The sequence below is a fragment of the Lontra canadensis genome, unplaced genomic scaffold (assembly GCF_010015895.1).
Source record: "Lontra canadensis isolate GAN:19392208 unplaced genomic scaffold, GSC_riverotter_1.0 scaffold19, whole genome shotgun sequence".
Lineage (NCBI taxonomy): Eukaryota > Metazoa > Chordata > Mammalia > Carnivora > Mustelidae > Lontra > Lontra canadensis.
Genome location: NW_022631013.1, coordinates 22,146,795 through 22,156,037, shown reverse-complemented (window position 1 = coordinate 22,156,037; position 9,243 = coordinate 22,146,795). Strand labels below are relative to the sequence as shown.

The following is a 9,243-nucleotide window of genomic DNA, read 5'->3' as shown; positions in this document are numbered from 1 at the left end:
TGTCAGCCTCAGTGTGCCCTCTTTAACCACGAAGCAAGATGCTGTTCTTGTTGGTTCCATGAGAAAACTGAACAGGGAATCATACAAAGGTCTCCCAAGTAAGTGGTAATTGGTAGAGGTGGGAGTGGAGGGCAATAATTCAGATCTTCGATTCCGAGCCAGCAAAGCTCGGTCTCTCTCTGTCATTCCAGAGCAGAAAGGTCATGTGCTTTCAGTGGGCAGCTGCCCCTGGGGCTCAGGACCCAGAGCAGACACACAACACATGACAGGGGGCTATGTGGTCTGTGAGGTGGCTGCGTGGCATGGGGGCAAGAACAGGGGTCCCCTGTTTCACTCTTCTTCACACCAAATCTGCAGGGCCAGGGAGCCCGGGTGGCGGGCAGGTCAGAGAGGAGGGGGGCAACGAGCCGGGAACTGCTGCGGGGCAGAGCCGAGCTAGAGGAAACTCCGGGTGCCCCACGACGGCGCCCGCCTCCAGACACACAGGAGAGCACCAGGAAATGTCTGATGGGTGAAATCAAAACAAGCACATGACTGAGTGGAGGTGGGAGTTTTCTCCACACGCCAGCAGAGAGGAGACGCAGGGAAAACAGTGAGCCAGTCAGTAGGTCACATTCTGGGGCTGCCCACACACACCTGGGGCGGTGAGCGGCCCCTGAGGGGTTTATCGCCACAGAGCCTTTGTGGGAACAGCAGGCAATGAGGTGGACAGGTCAAAAGTTTACACCGGAGAGTCCAAATCTGTGGGACACTACATGCAACATAGTAACTTGGTTTGATTTTGAAACAGTAAAAGGATATTAGTGGAAAGCCACATAAAGCCTGTGGTTTAGTTAATGGTAATATACCAGTGTTAATTTCTCAATTGTGACAAGCGTAGAACATCTGTGCAAGATCAGGGGCCCCTGGGTGAAGGGTGTGCGGGAGGTCTCTGTATTATCTATTCCTGAAAAATTTAAATTCCAAAAGTATTTTATAAAACTGGGACGCCTGGGTGGCTCAGTCAGTTAAGCATCTGCCTTCGGCTCAGGTCATGATCTCAGGGTCCTGGGATCGAGCCCTGCATCCGGCAACTTGATCAGCAGGGAGCCTGCTTCTCCCTCTCCCTCTGCCACTTGCCCTGCTTGTGTGCTTGCTCTCTCTCTCTCTGACAAATAAATAAAATCTTTTTTTAAAGTTATATATATGTATATTTAAAGATTTTATTTATTTATTTGACAGACAGAGGTCACAAGTAGGCAGACAGGTGGGCAGAGAGAGAGAGGAGAAAGCAGGCTCCCCAAGGAGTGGAGAGCCTGATGCGAGGCTCGATCCCAAGACCCTGAGATCATGACTTGAGCCGAAGGCAGAGGCTTTAACCCACTGAGCCACCCAGGCACCCCTGACAAATAAATAAAATCTTTTTTAAAAAGTTAAAAAAATAATTTTATTAAACGTGTTTTTTTTTTACATCTCCAGACGGAATCTCAATTGTGTCCCATGCCACACAATCTTGACTGAGTCATTTAAGCACTCTGTGCCTCAGTTTCTTCATTGGTGCACACAAGCATGGGGATGATAACAGTCCCTGCCTTCGAGGATCCATGACACTGAGCCTCATCTGGCCCTGGAAATGAGTGTTAACTGTTATTATTATCAGTAAGGTCTGCTTTCAAGTGTAAACTGCATTTCTGGGTTGTGGTTGACATGGGGATGGCTCCCCGCGCCCCCTGCATGGAAGGACTTGCTACCTAGCTTCAGTGAGTAGTCCTTCCCAAGGTCATGTCCTCCCCATGGCAGAGTGATGGGAGGAGGGGTGGTGTAAAGGCTCCATCACTTAGGCCAGACTGGGGGACAGCTCTGCCCAGCGAGCCTTGCTCCAGACCTCCCAGGGGACAAGCCAAGGTTTTGTCAGGTCTGCATGGCAGGGGACTTCCCTAGCCCAGTTCCTCACAGTCCTCGATCCCTGATCCACATCTTGCCCCCACCTCCATCCAAACCCCATTTCATTGTTTTCTTGCCAAGATCCTTACCTGCTGCAGCTGGTGCTGGGAGTGGTCCAAGAAAGCAGGTGGTTAGAATGGGGGCTTGGGAGCTGTACTATCCCCCCTCAGCTGGCAGGGAGGACCCCATCACTGGCTTGTGGGGAGAAGCGCAGGCACACCCTAGGGAAAGGTGGTTCTCAACTGTTAGAACATGTAGCGGTGTTGGGGTGCCTGGATGGCACAGTCAGTTAAGCGTCTGACTTGGTTTCGGCTCAGGTCATGATCTCAGGGTCCTGGGATCGAGCCCTGCATTGGGCTTTTGTGCTCAGTGGGCAGCCTGCTTCCCCCTCTCTCCCTGCCTGCTTCTCTGCCTACTTGTCATCTCTCTCTCTCTCTGTCAAATAAATAAACAAAATCTTTAAAAATTTTTTCTTTAAAAAAAAAAACAGAAATATAGATACCATCCTAAACTTTTCTGATATCCTTGTTTTTAACTGCTGTGACTTGCTGAGTCAAAGCAGCTGAGTCTGATATAAGTTCAATGTAATTTCCTTCCAGAATTAACTCGTCTTTCTGGGTTTGAGATGCTGAACAAACAACACCTGGCCTCATCTGAGCCCTGTGGACATATTCCAACAGGAGAACCATTTTCCTGAATAACAGTGTTGATGGAGAAGTGAGCATTCCCAGACCTCATCTGGTAAGGGAAGCCCAGTAGAACATGCCTTTGATCATGTCCTGTACGTGATACAGATAGTGTGAACAATAGCCAGTTCTTTTCTTTTTCCCACCGTTTGTCAGCTAGGAGCCTCTTCCTTTTCTTTCCAAGGAGACTTTTTTCTTTCCGGTGACTTCTACATCGATAGGACTGAAGCCCTTTTGCAGGAGGCTTCCCAGGAACCGCGCATCCCTTCAGAGTGATGTTGACATTTTCTGGAATGTCGACAGTCTGATTGCTGAGAATGGTCTTCATTCTTGCAGGAGATTTGGCAAAGAGAGCTGTTTATATTCCTCTTATCAGTTTATTTTTTTCCCCAGCATCCAAAATCTTTTTAATAACAAGGCAGGATCTGAGGTTAGTTTTTATAGCCACAATGGGCCAGTTGGTCTCCGGTGCACTTGGACTTCTGGTCCTTGGAGCACTCACAGGGACTGGTGGGGTTGTGTAGGGTTCACAGGGCCTTGCTGGAATGCCTGTACACCTCTGGGCCCTTTTGAGGATCAGAGAACAGGAGGGTGGCAGAGCCCTTGTGGGAGTCTGGGGCCAACTGGTTGAAGGTGACAGTCTTGTTCCTGGCCTTGATGTGGCTCCTGTGTGTAGCGTATACACCTTTAGTTTGGGGACCTCTGGGACACGTACATCCCCCACTGCAGATCCTACAAGCACAGTTGTTTTGTCTTCCTGGCAGCAAACTTCATCTTCTTGGACATCTAGAAAGGAGCAGGTACCATCAGTTAGTGCATCAGTTAGTGCAACTCGTGAACAACCTCTTCAGCACAAACCGGTTGAAGGTAGAGCTGGTTTGTCCTGCCAGAGATGTGTGCAGATTTACCAACAGCCTCAGGAGACGTCCTGGCTCTTGGGCTCTTGTGCCAAACCTTTTGGTCCCCATTGGGGTGGATGTCCCCTCCTAGGATGGTGCCTCCTGCTCAACCAGGTCCGTAAAGCCCTTCTATTATTTCTTTTTTTTTTTTTCAAAGATTTTATTTATTTATTTGACAGAGAGAGCTCACAAGTAGATGGAGAGGAAGGCAGAGAGAGAGAGAGGGGGAAGCAGGCTCCCCGCTGAGCAGAGAGCCCGATGCGGGACTCGATCCCAGGACCCTGAGATCATGACTTGAGCCGAAGGCAGCGGCTTAACCCACTGAGCCACCCAGGCGCCCCCCTTCTATTATTTCTATAATTTTACGTTTCTCATTTAGGTCTTTAGTCAACCAAAGATAACTGAAGACACACACATGATTAGGAGCCTTTATTTTTGTCTGGATAGAAGCCAGCTTCCCAACACCATTTACTGCTGATTCCATCCTTTGTCCATCTGTTCTTGATGTCACTTCTTTCCTACAACAAGCTCTCATGGATTGTTAAATCTGTTTCACAATGTCATGTTTTCTTCCATTTTCTGCTTTGTGCCCTGCCTGCTTCTTTGGCTATGGCTTCGTAATATGTCTTAATAGTTGGTGAGGGAGGTGAGTGTGAGTGATAATTATTATCACTGCAGTTGAGGACACTCAAGCTCAGATAATCTAAGTGACTTGGCCAAGATCACATGACTAATAAGTGCCCAAACCAGGATTTGAACCCACATCTGCTTTATTTATTTATTTTTAAAGATTTTATTTATTTATTTGACAGAGAGAGATCACAAGTAGACAGAGAGGCAGGGGGAGAGAGAGGGCGGGGGAGCAGGCTCCCTGCTGAGCAGAGAGCCCAACGCGGGGCTCCATCCCAGGACCCTGAGATCATGACCTGAGCCAAAGGCAGAGGCTTAACCCACTGACCCATCCAGGTGCCCCATCACATCTGCATTATTTAAAAGACTGGGCTCTTTCCACTCCTCCAGGCTGTCTTCAGAGCTGTTTTTTACCCTGGGAAGGAGAAAAGGCTGGGTGGGTATTTTGATTACATTGGCTTCATGCTTCTGGCCTCAAAGGAGGTCACGTTTCTTCCCAGAAGGAACGAACATTTCTTTTTGGCTCCTGGAACCAAAGGATAAGAAGGCTTATCCTTGGGAGCATCCAGTGGGGTAGAGACAAGCAGCCTAGAGCTCAGGGCCCAGAGAAACAGCCCTTCAGGGAGTGGGCTTCATGCTTCCTGTCCTGTGGCTGCAAGCAAGGGCTGAGAAACCACAGAATTATCTTTATCTTTTTTGAAAATAGATCTGACCATATCTGTCTCCCCTGCTGAAAACCAAATAAAGAAATGACACTACACACCCGCCCACCACCACCCACTGAGAAAAAACAAAACCCGCCGTGGCTCCTCAATGAAACAATAGGCTGCAGAATTTTTTTTTTTTTTTTAAAGATTTTATTTATTTATTTGACAGAGATCACAAGTAGGCAGAGAGGCAGGCGGTGGGGGGTGGGGGAAGCGGACTCCCTGCCATCCCAGGACCCTGGGATCATGACCTGAGCTGAAGGCAGAGGCTTTAACCCACTGAGCCACCCAGGAGCCCCAGCTGCAGACTCTTTTGTGTCTGTGTTTCTTTTTAGTCAATAAATCTTTTTTTTTCCCTAATAGAATTGCATGCAGGAGCCCCAAATGTAAAACAATAAAGTGTGGCTTTATTAAGTGTAGGTTTTCTTTTCTTCTCTTTTTTCTTTCCTTTATTTTCTTTTCTCTTTTTTCTTTTCTCTTTCTTTCTTTCTTTCTGTGCAAAATGTTTGGTTTATTAAAGCATGCATGGGCAGAAAGAGCTGCCTAAAAGTGTAGGTGTAGCTTTTTAAAGTATAGATCTGCTTAGCTCCCTCCTGGGCCTGGCACCCAGTAGGTGCTCAGTAAATATGTGTGGATTTGATAAGTAGGCTTGAGGACCTGTCCATGGAACACATTTGGCATCCACTGTCCTCGAAGTCAAGCATGAACCTCCATGACGGCACGTAAATGCCTAACTTTGGCCTTGTCCTGAATTAACCTCCCATCTCCTAGACTGACACCAGAGGCATGCTAATCAGCTCACCATGCCCAAATGTGCCCAGTCCTTTCTTGTACCTGTGCCTTTGCAAAAGCGGTTTTCTCAGCCTGGAGTGTCTTTTCCTCCCATGTCTCCTGCTTTGTGAACCACCAAATCTTCGTAACCCAGCTCACACATCCCCTGCTCCATGAAGCCTTCTTTGATTTCTTGCCAGCTACCTGGAAGCCCCATCTTTGTGCTGATTGTGCACTTGCTGTCATACTTGTCATGGCTGCCAGAACTCTGTCCCACAACTCCTCAGGGCAGGGTTCGGGCCCTTTGTCCCCATCCTCAGTCTAGCATTCAGTCTCTTGGTGCTCAACGAATGCCATGTGAATCAACGAATGAAGGAGGGAATCGATCCATGAATATGGAGACACCAGTCAACCCACTGGAGGTCTGCCATGGGAAGATCCAGCCCAGGACAGCCCTCGCAGAAGGCACTAAGAGTACTTAGTGCCTGGATGAATAAGATACAGACCTTCTCTGAAGGAGCAAAGGGTCTAGTGATGGGAAAAAAAAAAATCAGACAAAGGCAAAGCTTGTATCAGTGGCAAGTGTGACAGGACAGTCCCCAGGAGGCTCTCCATTCCCATGGGGGATCATGGGAAGTTCCTACGGTAGTCTGGGGCATCATGGGAAACTCTTTGTCCAGGGTGGAGGGTGTGGGAGACTCCCCAGCCAGTGTGGGCATCATGAGAAATTCCTGGGCTAGTGCAGGAGATCTGGTGAGGCTTATTGCGGAGGGTATATCTGGGCTGAATCTAGAAGGCTGGATGCGAAAGCAAGGGAAGAAGTGCGAGGAAGACCCTAGAGCAGTATGTGCAAAGGTCTGGAGGCCAGGCCTTTTCTGTAGGCCCCGAGAACAGGTGGACAGATAGCCATTGGTGTATGTGTATATGTTCCAAGCCCACAGTGGGAAATTTATGAGGCCTCAGTGAATTCCTGGGGTTTGTGCAAGCCCAACGTTGCTCAGAATTGCATTGTGAAACTTGAGATGATTAGTTTTGTGAAGTTGTAAAGAAAGGGACACCAAGGGATGCCTGGGTGACTCAGTGGGTTGAGCCTCTGCCTTCAGCTCAGGTCATGATCTCAGGGTCCTGGGATCGAGCCCCACATCGGGCTTTCTGCTCAGCGGGGAGCCTGCTTCCCCCTCTCTCTCTGCCTGCCTCTCTGCCTACTTGTGATCTCTCTCTCTATCAAATAAATAAAATATTAAAAAAAAAAAAAGAAAGACAGGGACACCAAAAGGTTGTAAAAGCATTCCAGGCCATAGGAAAAGAATGGCCCTTTGGAAATGTTGTCTGTTCACTTCTTCCAGGCACCCTCCTCTACTTGGGGGCTGTAGGGGCATCTGCTTGGAGAAGGCACACGGTCACGTGAGGGTCATTCCACTTCTAGTTGGAAGGTGGCTCTTGGACCGGGTCAGGGACAGACACAAGGAGCAGGGAGTTTCAGGTGATTGGTAGCCCCTTGGAGGGGCCAGCTGTTTGTTTGGTTGGGTTCTGAAGGTGAACAGCCTGATTTTTCTTCTTTTTTAAAAAAGATTTTTTAAATTTATTTGACAAAGAGAGAGAGGGAGAGCTCAAGCAGGGGGAGCGGCAGGCAGAGGGAGAAGCAGGCTCCCCACTGAGCAAGGACCTCGGCTATGTTCTAATGGGAACTTGGCAGATGGCTCATTCGGGGACTGACTTCCTCATCTGCCCGGCAGCTCTCCATGAGGACTCAATGAATCAGTGCAGATAAGGCTTGTGCCCACGGTCCTGCCAGTAGGTTTGGTTCCCTTCCCTCCATTCCCGGCATGGTGTGGGCACTAGAAGTCCAGAAGGGCTGGGTTTTCTAGCCTGGCATTTTCCCCTCCTCTCTCTGGATGGGTTCCCCACAGCTCGCTTCAACTTTTCCATGACCCAGAGGTGCTGGTTCCTCCTCACCTGCCTGGCAAGCCCCACTTCGCCCTCCTACCTGAAACACAGGATGGTTCTCCCTCACCACAAGGGGGCATGTGAGGGCATGGTGGAGGGTGGTCACCTTTCCAGCCTGTTCTCTGTCAGGTCCTGGCATTCTCCCATCCCTTACCTGGGCTTTTCATTTTACTTTTCCTTTACGATGTCAGACCCTCCCTCCTCCCACCCCAACCCCACAGCCAAGCCTTCAATGCACGATTTCTAACAGTTCCCTTGTTAGTGGTGGAGGCTGAGCTCCTACTGCCACCGATTGGTATGGCAAGTTTTGCTTTTTTGTCTTTGACCCAGTGTCTAAAAAGCAAATGTCCAAATAAGTAATAATTATGCTCAGAGAGGCACCTTTTGTATGCTACATGCTCAGAAAGTAGAACAAGGAGGCAGTCCTCTGCTGGTTCCTGGGCAGGAAAGCTTTTGTAGAGCATGTAAAGTGAAGTGGGTTTTGCAGGTTGGACAGGAGTTCCCACAGGAGGGAGGAACACTTCTAAACAGAGAGAGAGCCCAGCATATGTAAACATGTAGAAGTGTGGAAAGGCATGGGTGATGAGGTCCGGCTGTATTGTGGTAGAGAAGGAAGGAGAAAAGGTGAAGATATAAATTGGAGCAAGCTGGACTGAAAAAGGTGTGGGAAGTCAAGCAGAAGAGTTTCATGTTTGTTTTCCTGAAAGTAGGAATGGAGGGCAGTATGGCAGAGGGGTCTCAGAAAGTTCCAGAAGTCTGATAGCCCAACCATGTCTCCAGCAGACAAGAGACAACACTTCACCGGTGCCCCAGGCACTTTCCCAGCGGTTTCTGGGTCACTTAACTGGTGAAAAGTGGAAAAACCACCACCTAGAGCAGTTCTCAAACTTCCTGCTCTTAGGACCTCTTTTCCCTCTTACAAATTGTTGAGCAGCCCAGGACTTTTTGTTCATGTGTGTTCTATCTATCAGTATGTACTTGATCAGAAATTGAAGTTGAGAAATCTAAAAAATATTAATTTACTTAAGAGAAACCCACATGTCAAAATTTTAAGAAAGTCTTCACGAAAAATAATTATTTTTAAACCATGAGTGAGAAGAATGGTGTTGTGTTTGGTTTTTGCAAACCTCCTTGTTGTCTGGCTCAGCGGAGGCCAGCTGGATGGCCACTTCTGCTCCTTCGATCTGTGGTACTATCACAGGTCACACAGCCTCTGGCAAGCTCCACTATGTGCCTCTGAGAGTGGGAGTGCGAGCAGCAAGCAGAGTCGCAGGGTTATTCGAGAAGTACCGCCAACCTCACAGATGCCCCCTGTGACTGGCCCACAAGTTACCCATGAAGAACTGCTAGTCCAGCGAAGCCAGGCAGGTCACCAGAGGAGCAAAGAGCTGTCTGAACAGCTAGGAGGAATCAAAACAAAACAAAATAGAGCAACATCACAGGAGGAACAGACCTAAGTCTTGGACACAAAGAAGAGACGAATGTGAGGCAGTGTTACCTTGGGTGATTTGGGAGCTAATTGACATCAGTGTGCCTCTTGGCTCTGCCACATTGGCCTGATCGACCTCAGCTGGCCCATCTGTAAAATGGCAACCAGTACAGATAAAGCACTTAGCACAGGGCAAGGCACCTGGTCTTGTTAACTCTCTCCTTTCGGGCCAGAATAGGACTTTGTAAAAA

The 9,243-nt window shown here is 48.6% G+C and overlaps 1 pseudogene; it reads right to left on the bottom strand.

Moving 5' to 3' along the window:
- Positions 1 to 664: 664 nt before the first annotated feature.
- LOC116869580 lies at positions 665 to 2,937 on the bottom strand (annotated as a pseudogene).
- Positions 2,938 to 9,243: the final 6,306 nt, after the last annotated feature.